The sequence below is a fragment of the Leucopleurus acutus genome (assembly GCF_964270905.1).
Source record: "Leucopleurus acutus genome assembly, chromosome: 5".
Lineage (NCBI taxonomy): Eukaryota > Metazoa > Chordata > Mammalia > Artiodactyla > Delphinidae > Leucopleurus > Leucopleurus acutus.
Window position 1 is genome coordinate 118,692,533 of NC_139147.1, and position 16,332 is coordinate 118,708,864.

The window sequence follows — 16,332 nt, forward strand, 5'->3', positions numbered from 1 at the left end:
TCTTTAGTTTTATTCATAATGAGTAAAAATGAGTGCTATAGTCTGAATGTTTGTGCCCACTCCCCCCCAGAATTCATATGTTGAAACCCTAATACCCAAGGTGATGTTATTAGGAGGTGAAGCCTTTGGGGAGGGTTAATATGCAGCCCTCAAGATTGGGATTAGTGCCCTTATGAAAAAAGCTCCACAGAGCTCTCTAGCCCTGCTGCAACATGAGGGCACGGTGAGAAGACAGCTCTCAGTGAAGAAGCAGGCCCTCACCAGACACCTAATTTGATGCTTTGTTCTTGGACTTCCCATACTCCAGAACTGTGAGGGATTTGGCTTATGGAGACACATCCTTTTTGTTCTAATCAGGCCCTTAACAATTGGATGATGCCCACACACATTGGGGAAGACTATCTACTTCACTGAATCCGCTGATCTAAAGGCTAATTTCATCCAGAAACACTCTCATAGACATAACCAGAAATAATATTTAATCATGGCCCAGTCAAATTGACACATACAATTAATCATTACAGACAGCTTCTGTATTATTTGCTAAATAGATATGCTTAATTGCTATCTTCATTTTAGAATGTGGCTTTTAACATTATAAAGTATTTTTTTTGTCTCATTTAATGCCTTTTGACTTGAAGTGTACCTTGGTATCAGATTTGCAAGCTCTGTTTTCTTTCTGTTTGGTAAATCTTTATGCATTTTGTTATCTTCAACCTATTTGAATTATGCATTTTAAGTGTGTCTCTCTTACACAGCATAGAGTTTGATTTTGTTTCAGGAGCCAATTTTAAAATCGTTTTCTTTAAATAGGCATGCAGAATGGTGACTCTCAAGAAGAAAGTCAAAACATTGGAATAGAAATAATACTTAAAAGAGTAAAAGGAAAATTTCCAGAAATAAAAGACAATGTGAATTTCCACTTTGGAAGAGCCTACTGGTTACCAGGGGAAATTGACCAAGAACAAACAACTATAAGATATATTCTAGTAAAATTATAAAACTATAAAGTCCACAGGGCCTCAAGCAAAGAGATAAAATAGAATAAAATCATTAAAGAATCAGAATATCATCAAATTCCTCTATAAAAAAAAACATGTAATGAAAGGCAATATGAAGTGGAATTTTCAAGACACTTAAGGAAACAAAATGAAAACCAAAAAATCTTAAAGAAAGTGCAGACCAAGGTGTCGCAATTTCAAGAGCCTAGGAAAACAGTTTTGAATGTGCCAGAATTCAGGGAGCCCTTTACAAGTGTTTCCAAGGACTCTACTTAAGGATGAGCTTCAGCTGTCTTCCTTTCCACCCATTTTTTCTTTGGATTGTTTTCTTTCCTTACCTCATTTTTATTTTCAAATATCTGATTTCCTATTCTTCTTCTCCCTTAAGAACTTTGTAATTTAGTCTTTATTTCTGATATGATTTTGTCTGTTTCTCATATTCCTTTGCTAAACCCATTCAACTCTCATTTTAATTGTTTCTAGGTTTTGCCCATGTTGTTTTAAATTTTTATATTTCTGATTTGAAGTTCTTTTTTTCATATTCTCAAAACTTTAAATATTCTCAACATCTTACTTAAGATAGTTATTTTACCTTGGAATGTTGAGTTACAGTTATCTTCAGCTCCATTGATTGCATTTGGCCAAGATTTTTCATCAACAGGGAAACTTTCGTTCGTATTTTAAGGCTTTTTTTTTCAGGATTGTTTGTTAAAGGATGTGGTCTGCTTTTTTTCTACTTCTATTCATTTTGAGGTCGGGATCTCTGGTTTGGGAGTGCTCGTTTCTATTAGCTCCATGCTCTTCTGTGCAGGTTCTTTTTGGAAAGTGTTATTGCTTGTGGGAGGGGATGAGAACAGGTGGGGTGGTATATCTTGTTTTGCTTTCATTTCTGCCAGATCTTTAATTTCCCCCTCTGATTTCCTTCTTTACCTCATCTTTAAGAAGTACTGCTTTCTGTTTTCTATTAGCCTCTTTACATCTCATTCTTTTCCAGAGCTATACTTCTCTGAGGCTGACACTTCAGTCCCACACACTTTCATGCTTTCCTTTAGTCAATTCGGACCAAATTACGAGTCCTAATCTTCATTTATTTGCAGTTTGCCATCTCTTGTGGTGGTTTTGGCTATGCTTTCTACAGGTCCTTTCTTTCAGCATTATTTCACAGAGTTTTATAAAAGTCTTCTCTCCCTTGCTCTCTGCACTCACAGGTTTACAATGAAGAGCAGACAAAGGGGTGTAGGGTATACTGGAATTTATTTCGTTCTATATTTACAATTAATCTGAAGATTATGATGTTCTCTATCTCCTGGCAATGATGAAGTTGTTGCCTAGGATGTAATTTGTTCTAGATTTTACATTTTGGGGGAGAGAGTGTAAAGAGGATATTGAAAATTGGATTTTAACCAATTTTATTCAAACCCACAAGTCCTTGTAATATAAATGTTTAAACATTACAAAGAAGGCAGTTTCATTTGTGTCCCCATTGTTAATTCTTTTCCCTTGCACTCCCTAGGCAGATGTAACTGCTGTAATTAGGTTTGTACATTCTAGACCATAACTATGTTTTAAAATGTAGAAAAATATGTACTATTTCAAAATACATAATATGCTATACTTGAAATATGTTTATACCATTAGCTTTTTTCACTTAACAATATCTCTTGAAGAACTCTGCTGTTAATATATATGGATCTATATCAGTCTTTCAAAATGTGCCATGCTATTCCGTTGTGTTTAATAGTATAATCTAGATATGTTCCTATAAGTTGGCATTTAATTTTTTTCAAAAATTTCACTACTACAAAAATTCAGTAAAGATTATCCATCTAAGTATTTAAGAGCATAATACAAATGGTTCAGATATATGAGTAAGTCTCTGGGGTACATAATAAAAACAGTAGGATTGCTGAGGTATAAAGAATGTCTCTTCCTAAATTTAACAGATGTAACCAAATTGCACTAGGAAGTAGCTGTATCAGTGTGCAGTCTCTCTATCAGTACACTTGCTACACACTTGCAAACATCTGATATTATTCATTTAGAATTATTCATCAATCTGATGGGTGATATCTGACCTACACGTTGTTTAATTTTTATCTCCCAGATTACTACTTTAGATATGTTCTTTTTGTATGTTATTTCCAATTTTATCTCCTTTCTGTAGTATTGCTTTTGTATTCTTTTCCACTTTCTATTTTTAAAGTCTTTTGCTTTGGTTTGAAAGTATTCCATATATATTCAGAGTAGTAATTCTTTTTATATCAGTTGACATATTTCCTCATTCTGCTATTTGTCTTTCAACTTTGTTTACATTGCTTTCATCATAGATCAGTTTAAAATACAGTGTTAATGAAGTTTATCAAATTTTCCTATTTTTCATATTTATTGTGTGTGTATATATGTGTGTGTATGTGTGGGATCCTCAAGGAGACCTTTCAATATTGAAGTTCATAAGCATAGAATCCTATTTAAAAAAATAATTTCTTAGCCTTGTTTTACATATAGAAGTCTTTAGTCCAGGTAGATACTTATTATTAATGTGTAATTGATATGAAATAATGGTTCTGAGATTTTTTTCTTCCCTTTTGTTTTTGGTGGCCAAATTCTCCTCTTTCTTCTCCAACATACTTTGAATATCCTTACTCCTTCATTTTTCTATATTAGTATTACAAATTTCAAGACTAATTTTGTTGAGATTTTGATTCAGATGCATCAAATTTATAGATTATTTTAAGGGGAAAACTGACTTCTTTATAATATTCTATTTTTGAACATAAATCTTTATTACATTCTTATATACCATTTCTTAAATGTATACACTTGCTTTTTGATGTTTTATGTATTTTAATAGTTTTGTTGTTACCTTGAATGCATTTTTCTCCTATGGCAAGTTATGTTTGTTCCTTTGCTGGTGTGTAGGAAAACTGTTGATTTTTATGAACTATTATATTTAAACGCAATTACCAAATTCTTTTAAAATTTCTAATACTTTGACAATTGAATCCCTTAAAATTTATATGTATTTTTTATTATATCTTCAGCCAGGAACATCAATTTTGTCTCTTCTTTTTCAATTTTATTTCTTTAATTGATACATAATAGGCATGGTTCTAGAATTATTTTGTCATGCCAATAGATGAGGAGAACACAAGGATTTTTTCCTCTGTTCTACTCTTAGTAAATATTGAAAGATGTGATTGAGGTTCATTACATCTCAACATATATAGCCTAGGAGTAATTATACTTATTTTTCCATCTTATGTTAGGAGTAATTCGTATCAAACATGGCCCCAAAGCATCCATGTTTTCTGACCTGGATCTCAACCACTAGCAACTTAATCTGTCAATAAATTTAACATGGGTTGAATGAATACAAAGCATTTAGTGGATGTAAAATATAATATAAAAAGACTAATTACACAATGTCCTTGATCTCAAGGAAATCACAGGCTTAATTATTTTGATTTTTTTTTCTCTTTGATTTCTTTACCATTCCATCTATTTGAAACCAGTGTCATGTACAGTAATCAGAAGACTCTGGTGAGAATGCACTGAAAATTACCTCATTTAATTTCCCCTGCCAATACATAATCAAGAATGTAAAGTTATTATAAGTTACTCTTCCTAGGTTAAATTTATTATTTCCATAGATAAGAACCCAAAATATAATATTCCCTCTCAGAAAGCAGCAGCATTTTACCCTCTAGATTAACCCTTAGATGAACATGTTAAAGAGGTTTCCTTTGAATACTCCTGCAAGTAAAACAGCTGCTTTTCTCTCCTATTTTGAGATTCTTTGATGATTTCTTGCTGTCTTCTTAGGACACTATACATTATAAGTTGTTGGAAAAATTATAATAATGGTTGTATATAGATTATGTTAAAATGTAGCCTTTAAAAATAACCTGGTCCATGTAGCTCCCTTTTTTCTGACTTAAAAGTTTAATTTCATAGCACTTAGGAAAATAGGGCAAACTTTTCCCCTAGAAGAAAAAAAAACGTTCTGCCACTTTCATATTTATCCAAAAGTACTTAAATAATGGTCATTCAATTCCCAGAAAAGTAGCAATCTTAACTTTCAATAATCATTGCACAGGACAAGACTTGTATTTTTTTAATGAGGAATCTTTAGAAAGTACCCCTATATGTGGAAACTGATGAGTATTTTTCCCCTAAAATTTCATGAAAGTGGATTACAGATGTGAGAAAATCAGATAGTACATAGTGACTTTTCAAGGTGAATTATTGGAGTTCAAGTACAGAGGCAGAAAGAAATTTTTAAATGAATAATATTCTTTAAAACAACACAAAGTTTGAGCCTGAAGATTCCTTGAAATTGTGTCTTGATACCTTGGGACCTTAAGTGACTCTATAAATGAGTTAGAATTATCTTTAAAGCAAATGCCATTTTACAATCAGAAGTGACACTGACAGAGCGGCACTTATAAGAATAAATGTCCCAAAGAAGGGCACATACAGAAAAATCTTAGTATGCCATCTGTTTTATCAATTAGATCATGGTCTTCACTTGTCAAGGACAAATATGAGACTTTATGAAATAGCAAACCTGCAACTCTACATCATATAATGATTTTTCCTAGTGAAAATAACAACCAATCATTCATCAAACATATCAGGCAAGATAAATTCACTATAATTGTCTTGTGAGTAGGAAGTGCTTCTCCCAAACATCTGACCTTTATAATCATGAGAATATCTACAAAGTGAAGAAAATCCATGAATCTGGCAAGTGTAGTAATGGTTTCATCTAGAGTTTAAATCTTCATATTCAGTGGAGAAACCACATAGGAGAAGAATCTTTTTGTAAATGGTACCAGCTTAAGAAACATCATGGCTTAATAGGCACAAAAGAATTCCTGAAGGAGAGAAACTTTATACATATTAGGTCCTATAGGCTTCATATGTTCACGTTCATTTGAGAGTTCAAAGGGTAAGCCCACTAATTAGCAATTGTAATAATGTCTTCTACTATAGCTTAACACTTTGTACCACCAGAGTCCACCCAAGAAGAAAACTGTGCCAAAATTATGAATATGATAAGGTGTTCCAGGAGAGATCAACTTGTGGATCCATTGGAGTGTCTATATACTTTAGATGAAAATTAGTTATAAAAGTAAAAACTTCAAATATATCAGTGCATAGGAAAGAAATATTGTACACAACCCTTAGTGTGCTAAGAAAAATTTACCACCATCTCTTCTAAAGAGTTTACTTTTAGATCAGTAAGCTATTTTGCCTTCTTGTCACTGAATAGAAAATCCTTTTAAACATATGTCAACAGCTAAATGTCAGATTTTATTCATGGAGGTTTATATTTCTCGTTATACCTTCCTATGTCTTTCTAATTGAAAATGTCACTTGTAGAATCTGAGGTTCTGAGTCTCCTTTTATATAAACTTTTATTGCATAGTTGTCTGTAAAAGAGAGTAAAACTTGAAATATAGTTAGTGGATTGATTGATTTGGTAAAGATGGGTTTCAGACTTCTGTTGATATCTATGAATGTCAAAAATTTACATTTTTCCTTTTGATCTGAGAATAGTAGCCTATGGATTTGAAAAGAGAGAGTTTACTTTTTGACATAACTCATATTTATTTCAACTCCTGTTGAGCTTTCCATTTAACCTGCAAGTGTTTCTGAGATCAATCTGCTTGAATGGTCTCGGAATTCCACCCCAGATAGCATTAAAAGTCCTTTATGTCTAGAATCGTATAAAAATCTGATAGCCAAAAGATAAATCTTTCATGGTGATACACAGTTAGAAAGATCTCATGAACACAATTTTTAAGCAAAATGTGCAGTGCTTTGTGCCTTTCAGATTTACCATCTAATGGCTGTAATGTACATAGTAAAAAATATTTCTTGGGAATTTGAAAGTGGCTAAATGTACATAGTAGGAGTTGATAATAAATAAAGTTTTCTCTGTACAATACTGCTTATTATATTAGTGCACAAAAGATTGAAATGGATCATGACATTTAGTCATTAGCATACCAAGATTTTGTTGATAAGTTCATCAAAAGAACTGAATTTTAGTACAGATCTCCCTGTTAAAAAGAGTTTATTTTACATGTGATTTAATATGCAAACTCTTAATTTTGATTGCCTTCCATAAAACTGCAAAGGATAAAAATAAATATCAAGTTTTAAAGCCCAATTTACAAATTGTCTTTCATATCATTATTCTGGAACACTGCAGAAAGATTTTCTACATTTTAGTAGAAAAGAAATTGAAATATAAATAGTAGATTTGTTGATTCAGTAAAGATAGGTTTCACTGACGGCCCTGTTCATATCTGTGGGTGCCAATATTGGCCAACCCCTTGACAACTCTGAGCCTCAGTTTCCTTTTTTTTTTTTTTTAATTGGGGTATAGTTGCTTTACAACGTTGTGTTAGTTTATGTTGTACAACGAAGTGAATCAGCTATATGTATACATATATCCCCTCCCTCCCCCCATCCCTCAGTTTTCTATTTACAAAATTGTGATTTTGTGATTTAATATAATCAGAAACCACCCAGGGTTCTTGGCTCACAGCTCCAAAAACCCTTAGAATTTCCTAAGTAATGAGATCTCAAAGGTGTCTATTATGTTATGCTAATGAGGTGACTTTTGGAAAGCACCTAAGGATGGGTTCTGGTTGGCAGTGGAGCCAACCATGAGATTAGAGGATTGGAACTTTCAGTCCCACCTGCACCCCCCTAACTCTGGGGAGGAGAGAGGCACAGGAGAAGGGAAAATGACTTAATCAGTCATGCCTATGTAATGAAGCCTCCATAAACCCTCCCAAAAAAGGAAACGGTTTGGAGAGTTGGTGAACACCTGGAGATGCTGGGAGAATGTCATGCCTGGAGAGGGCATGGAAGCTCCATGTCTTTTCCCCATACATTGCCCTGTGCATCTCTTCCATTTGGCTGTTTCTGAATTATATCTTTTTATAATAAATTGGTAATCTACTAAGTAAAATGTTTCTCTGAGTTCTATGATCCACTTTAGCAAATTAGTCAGACTCAAGAAGGAGGTCATGGGAACCTCTGATTTATAGCCAGTCTGTCAGAAGTAGAAATAACAACTTAGATTTGTGATGGAAATCCTGGGGTTTAGAGGGGGTCATTGAAACCTCCGATTTGTAGCTGGTGGGTCAGAAGCACAGGTAACAGCCTGGGCTTGTAATTGGTGTCTGAGGTGGGCGGGGGGGGGAGCGGTAAATTGTCTTGTAGGACTGAATCATCAACCTGTGGAATATGATGCTGTCTCCTGACAGTGTCAGAACTGAGTCCAATTCTTGGACACAGGTGTCCAAGAACTCCTTGCTGGTATGTGGAGAAGTCCCCCCCTCATCCACACACACATGCATACACCTTGGAATCAGGTCTAAGAACTTAAAAAAGAAAAATTAAGTCATTACACATAATAATCTCCCAATATTCTTTCCAGTTCTATCATTCAACTTTCTTTAGAAAAAGAAGTATCATTTTATCATATTCCTTTGGGAAAATAAGACTAATACTCATATGACTATATTACTACTGTCATGAGTGAATGGTATGGGATTGTCTTAGAAAAATTCCACAAAGTGTGTCTCCTTGGGGATGCAGATTGACTTTTCCCCCCAGGAAATAAAATTATTGTTATTTAGTGCTTGATGATTACTGGAGAAAGGAGTGAAGGATGGAACTTACGATGGTCAGGATACTTGCAGAGAGATAACTGTCTAAGACTTCAACCATGTTCTCCATTATATTTTAAATTACATAATTTTACTGCTTTTGTTGGATAGGCCATTTGAGTGGCATAAAAGGGCAAGAAACAGCAATTAAAACCCTGAATAAAATCTCCATGGATGGAGAGGGCAAAACCTGGCTTTGACACCTATTTCAGAGTATGAATGTTTCTATAAAGTGTCAGGCTTCCTCCTTGAGGGAATAATTGCAAATTAATTAAAAGAAGTGCCTTAACTGGTATAATATTTGGATTTGAAAGTAGTGCGTTGTCTAATGGTGCCATACAAGGGTACCTAAGATATCAGATCATAGTCATCTTTATTGTTTTGAATATTTATACGCATAGATTATATATATGTAAATATGTATTTAAAGTTGTTAATTCCAAAGATAAACAATTTTACAGTTCTCTGATAGATGATAATAACAGGTTTTAAAAAGGTCAATTTACTATGACAATCTTCCAGCAGATTATAAAGTACAGTTTAATCTGTTGTGACGTAATGAGGAAGAAGAAAGGTGATAATCCAACATCCTTGTTGATTTATATCTAAAATAAACTATTCTTGGGGTAATGTATACAAAATCCTAATGTGCTCAGGAATTCCTAGTGCATAGTAAATGTTATGTCTTCCTATTTATTAGGAGATGAATTTTGGACAGATTATCTGATGGTTGACTATCTCTAAATTAAGGGAAAAAATCTGTTGGCAATAATACACTGGTTAGGGCTTCCCTGGTGGCGCAATGGTTGGGAGTCCGCCTGCCGATGCAGGGGACACGGGTTCGTAACCCGGTCCGGGAAGATCCCACATGCCGCGGAGCGGCTGGGCCCGTGAGCCATGGCCGCTGAGCCTGCGCGCCCGGAGCCTGTGCTCCGCAACGGGAGAGGCCACAACAGCGAGAGGCCTGCGTACCGCAAAAAAAAAAAAAAATAAATAAATAAAATAATACACTGGTTAAATTTGATACTCATATTGTCTGCCATTTGTTAAAAATAACAACACAACTGTTTTCAGTTTAAAACAGTAAGTTCTTTATGACACAATTTACTGTGAATAATAAATATTCATGTATCACTAATAATTCACCCAGTAAGTATTACATGTGTGCATAATGGACCCACTTCTTTCCTTGTAGGTATATAATCTTTTTAGCTTGTGGATTACCCTTGCTGTAATTCTTTTTTTACCAATGATTAGATATATCTCTGTTTTTCTCTATCCCCATCATTTTTATATGACAAATAGTATTTTACAGTTTTTTTTCTCATTTTAGTTGTTTCATTTAACAGTATATTCTGAAAATCACTTCAAATCAATGCAGAGAGATTGTTCTCATTTTTTTTTAAGTCTACATACTACTCCATTATGAGGATGTAGGATACTTTCTTCAATATTCTTCTACTTCAGGGTATTTAAGCTAGACAGAATATTTTGCAATTATATACAGTGCTAAATAAATAACTTGGTTCATATGTATTTTTGTACTCTTGGAGGTGTGTCTTTAGGGTAGAGTCTTAGAAGTGTGATTGCTGGGTCAAAAGATAAGCACATATATAGATTTGTTACTGACAAATTCTCCTCCAAAAAAGTTGTATTGATTTGTATTCCCACCTGCACTGTATAAGAATGACTGTTTCCTCATTGCTTTGCCAACAGAATTTACTGTAATACTTTTTGTTTTCACAATCTGATGATGAGAAAGGGTATTTCAGAGTTATTTTAATTTGCATCTCTTTAACTATGAGTGAGATTGAATGTTTTTTTGTATGCTTTATATATACGTGCGCACGTGTGTGTGTACACATACATACATACATACACATATATGACTGTTCACATATTTTTCCCATTGTTCTATTGAGAAATGGTAGAAATTTGGGAAAAAGAGATGAAATTAGAGCTATGCATCATACCATACATACTAATAAATTCCAAATTGATTGTAGACCTAAATTTAAAAAAATAAAGCTATAACAAATACTAGAAAAAAGTATGACTAAATTCTTTAATCTTGTTGTAGGAAAAGGCATTCTGATTCAAAATTCAGAGGAAATAAAATATTTGATAAATTTGACTACATAAAAAAACACTTTTGCATAGCAATAGCAAATAAAAAAATCAAAGGACAACTGATAAAGTAGGAGAACATATTTGCAAAATATATCCGATAATTTTGCAGGTTTGTTTGCTTTTCTGTTTGTTTTGATGGTGAAGAAGAGTTGTGAATCCTCCTGCTTAATGGTTCCCTTTTGCCTTGTAGGACCCTAAGATTTTCCCCTCTTTTTACCTTCACCACCCAATTGCCAAACACTTTTCCCCTCTTTATGTCAAATGGACATAAAGCTGCTCCACCAAAAGCTATGCATTTCAAAAACTGCTCCTTTATATGTGCTTGTCCCTGTAAGTCATGCCTGTCTTTACATTGCGTCTGCTTCTTTAAATAGCACCTGCTCCTTTAAACCACACATACTTTGAAATACTCTGATCTGTCTGAAAACATTTCCAACAATTACAGGAAGGGGATGGATTTACTCTTTCTGACAATCATGCCATATCACTCTTAGGCCCCTTTGCTAGTTTTCATCTTCCATCTTCCCCATAGTTTTTCTCATTATGGTTTTGCTCTCCATGTGGCCTTGTGGCTGGGTAAGGCTAAGGCAGTAGCATGAGAGATTTCATGCTGAGACTGGTGTTTCTCTCTTCACTCACAGTTAGTTTGTATTTTCAGCTTTCTCTTTCTTACAGTTGTGCCAAAGGCATGATTTTGTGTAGAAGCTATTTATGCCTTCTTATTTTCTCATGTCTTTGGAGAGGAAATTTAGGGATGTAGATAGCTATGCTGCTGTGTTTATCCTCAGCTACCTCTATGCCTGATAATTCTTATTGGTTTTTAATCAAAGAAAACCAGAGCAGACAGAAATTAAAGGGATGAAGATAACTTATATTATATATTAAAAATGATTGTAATGGGAAAAAAGAGAGCTTATTGTAGAACTGGGCTCAATTCTGAAAACAAAAAGGAAAAGTGGATGTCAGTGGATAGAAAATTACTAGAGGAAAAACTAAGGGTGTGTGGGGAATTCTGGATAAACCAATTTGACAAAATTCTTGCTGAAGTCAGGCCAGGATAATCAGGTACCAAAGGTATGGGGTGAGGAATTTCAGATATCAAGGGGGCAGGTAAGGATTCTTGCTAGACTGACTTAGCAGGATTCTTATTAGAACTGAACTCTATAAGGAAGGACACAGAAGCTCTGAATTTAAATGAGAACTCAGATGAGCCTGATCAAAGTTTGGTCAGGGAGAGAATTTTGTCGGTTTCCAAATATTACTAAAAGGGGGAAAATTTTGTTATATTCCTTTAAATAATGTGGAATTTTGTTCTTTCATGCAGGTAAGTTATTTGGGATCAGTTTGATCCTTTAAAAGCTTGCTTGATTAGTCTATGATTAATTTTTTACCCTCTAGTAAAGGTGAGGCTATTCCGAGACCTCTGCGCTATATCTTGTGTATAACTAGGTCTTACAACTCTTTCGACTCAGATTTCTGTCTCCTTAACTGCTGGACTGTTTTTATTACCCTTCCTAAACTAAAGTTTGACATTTGCCTCCAGGAAGTAAAATGGAGCAGTCATAACATTCACCTTGTTTGTTTCCTTCTTTCAGGAAAGAAACCCTGTGCTGCCCATTGCCCCATATCTGAAAACAGTTGTTTCATGTGTTTGGTTTGGTTTTCTAGTCATTTATAGTGAGAGGGCAATTTTGTAGCAGTTAATCCTTCAATAACAGATGTGGGCATCTTAATTCCTACCATAATATTTATTTCGATAATATGCATTGTTGTTGTTCGAAGTTTATGACAATAGTTAACATGGCTGAGGAAAATATAAAAGAAACTCATGTATCTTTAATTCACAACTTCCTTTTGTATTTTTTCTAAGCAGGATACCTGCTTCATATCCAGCTATCCCAAAATTCTTCAAAGTAATCCATGTGTAATATAAGAAAATGGCTTAGTCTATCTTATATAAGGAAAAACAAATAACTTATTTTTCTTTGCCTAATTTGAAAATAGATGACTATATTTTCAAATATTGTTGATTTGTTTTCAAAAGGCTAAAAGTTTAAAAGAATCCAAGAAAAACTAAAGCAAATTTTCTTTGCCAATAATTAAATTAACAGTTACCCCTTGGAAAATCTAGGTTTTAGAATATATAAAATACATACACTGTAATATGTAATTTATAGAATATAAAACAGGTACATTTTAGAATATACAAAATAAAGCATGCCTCATTTCTTTCCCCCAAAATGATCATAACTTTAAACTAATGACATGTATTTGAAATATGTTAAATGAATTTTCAAGTGTAGCAATATATGTGAAATAACATGTCCATGAAGAGATATGATGCTTCTAGTCAAACAGATGGAATTAGTATGCATCATTAAAAACATATGAGGTATAAAATATAATAACATTTTGCCAAAAGGATTTAGTAAGCCTCAAAAACGCCTATTTGTTGAAAGATATCACTGATTTCTGAGTTCTTTTCTTAATTTCTATAGTTTGAAATTTTGCAAGAACCAACTTAATGTCTTTTATTTTGATGCCTTAATTAGCCCAGCCTTTCATTATCTTAAAAACAAAAAAATGAAAATAGGACTGGCAAAATGACCAAGAAAGCACTCAGTCTGTGCATGAAAATTTGACTTCTATGTGATACTAGTTCTAAATTCCATAATGAGAGGGGAGATATCACTACCAATTTTACAGAGATGATTAGGATAACAAGTGAATGTTATTAACAACTTCATGCCAGTAAATGTGTCAATTTTGGTGAAATAAATTACTTAAATGCCACAAACTCCTAAAGATCATTCAAGAAAAAAAAAGATTATCAGAATAGTACTTATATCTATTAGAGAGATTAAATTTGTAGTTCCAAACTTCCCACAAGGAAACTCCAGATTATTCATTAGAGAATTCTAAGAAATATGTAAAGAAATACTGTCAGCTTTTTTGTTTTTTTCTTCATTTATTACCAACTCTCTTTCATCCTTTATTTCTAAATTTTTTGGTGATACTTTCCCCAATATTTCCAAATTTGAAACAGAAGAAATGATTTTGTATATCAGGCTTTAAAGATGCATAGTAGTCTATTATCAAGCTGAGATCACAATAAGCAGTCAATATAAATAATGTAAGTATAATTATGTATAGCTCTAAATATCAGTTCACTGAAAAATGATATAATATTTATCTCCTCTTCTGCAATTTCTCATAAATATAGTTTGCTCCCATGAGAATCAATATAGCAATTTTAAGGAAGTATTGCTCTGTTATACAAACCCCAGTAACAATTACAATGATTCTTTTCGTTTTATCTCTTCTTTGTAATTTTGCAAAGATGTATAAATTCTGGTCATTGAAAAAACGTATGATTGATATCCCGTACATTCCTAATTTTCCAGCTCATTAACAATTTTTTTCAACACCATTTTCAACAGTAGTTCTTTTGGCTGGCCAATGAATTATTCTTATATTTTGACATGTATATACACACAGGCAACTTTTTGTTTCATATGAAAACATTTTAAAAAGAAACACAATGTTATTTTCTTTATTTTTAAAGAACTAATAATATTAAATATCCCTAGATTCTGCTATGACATTTGTCTCCTTAAATGTTTGTTATTCGGCTGTTGTTGGGAACTTTTCTTTATGTTACATAATTATGGTTATGCATTTGAAGATATACAAGCCGAACATATATGCATGCATTATATTAAGGAACTATTAGTTCTGTGCTATTTTGAAACTGCTTTAGCTTCTAAATATTCTATATCTCTTTAGTTTATGTTTTAATACTGGAATTATTATTATAAACTATACATTTATTGAAAAGATACATAAACAAATATTTTAAGTGCACTAAACTGCCAGAAAAACTGAGATAAATGTTTTAAAATCTGTTGTGTACGTAGATAACAATATGATTATTGTTACAAATCTGAAGGATCAAGTCTTCACTTAGCCACTAGTCCTAAAAACAAACTTATATTCTCTGAAAAAACAAAACAAAAATAGAGTTGCTCAGAAAACCTTTTATTATATACACAATATTAATATACAGTTAAAATTTATAAGAAATTTGAAGAAGCAATAAATAGGATGCATAAGATGGGGATAAAATTAGCAGAAACAATTTCCTCAGCTAACCCAGATATTAGAACTAGTATAAAAGAACTTTAAAATAATCATTATATATGTATGATCAAAGATTCACAGGAAAAATGGAAAGAATGAGAGAAAATGCAGAAAAATCTCAGCAATGAAATTAGAACTATAAAAACAAAATATATTCTAATATAGAAAAACAATTTCTGAAATCAGAAATACATACAAAATACAAAATGAACACTGTAAAGGAATTAATCATTGAACTAGAAAAATATCAATTGAAATTATCTAAAATGAAGCACAAAAAAGAGAAAAAGAACAGTAACAGACAAAAACTAATAAAGATGTTATTGGAGTCTTAAAAGAAAAGGGGGGAGAATTGAGCAGAAATGTTATCTAATGAAATAATGGATGGAATTTTAAAAAATTAATTAAAATGATCAATCCTTAAATACAAGTAGCTCAGAAAACCAAACATAAGTACACGATAGTCCAATAACTGAGTATTAAGTGAAGGAGAAAGTCCTAATATCACTCAATAAACACACACACACACACACACACACACACACAAAGGGGACCAATCATAATAATGACAGTGCTGACTTCACATCAACAATAAATGCAAAATAGAGGGCAATGGAATTACATTTTCTTTTTTTTTTTTTTTTTTTTTTTTTGCGGTACGTGGGCCTCTCACTGCTGTGGCTTCTCCCGTTGCGGAGCACAGGCTCTGGACACGCAGGCTCAGCGGCCATGGCTCACGGGCCCAGCCACTCCGCGGCATGTTGGATCCTCCTGGACCGGGGCACGAACCCATGTCCCCTGCATCAGCATGTGGACTCTCAACCACTGCGCCACCAGGGAAGCCCTGGAATTACATTTTTAAAGTGCACACAAAAGTAATACCAGAAATCTCTATCCAGTTAAAATAGTCCAAATTATATTTTCTGACAAATTAAAGCCAAGGGACTTTGTCATCAGCAGACTAACTAGCACTGTAAGAAATGCCACATAAGTTTCATCAGCATGAGACCAGTTGAATGGTTCCATTTAGAGAAAGAATTGAAATGGTAAATAAGTGGTGAAAAGTAGAAATTAATGATTATAATGTACCCCTCAGATCAACAACTAAAAGAAAAAGAGAGAGAGAGAAGGACAGAGAGAGAGAATATCAAGAAATACAGTTGAATAGTATGCAATAATATTTAGTCTCAAAGAAAGCAGGAAAGCAGAATCGAAAGAACAAGAAAGAGAGGGAATGCTTACAATAATAGCAAGAGGATAGTCTTAAACACAACTGTGTCATAATTGCATTAAAATAAATGGATTTAATTAACCCTATTAAAAGGCAAACTCTGCCACAATCGATTTTAAAAAAACCCCAGGACCTAACT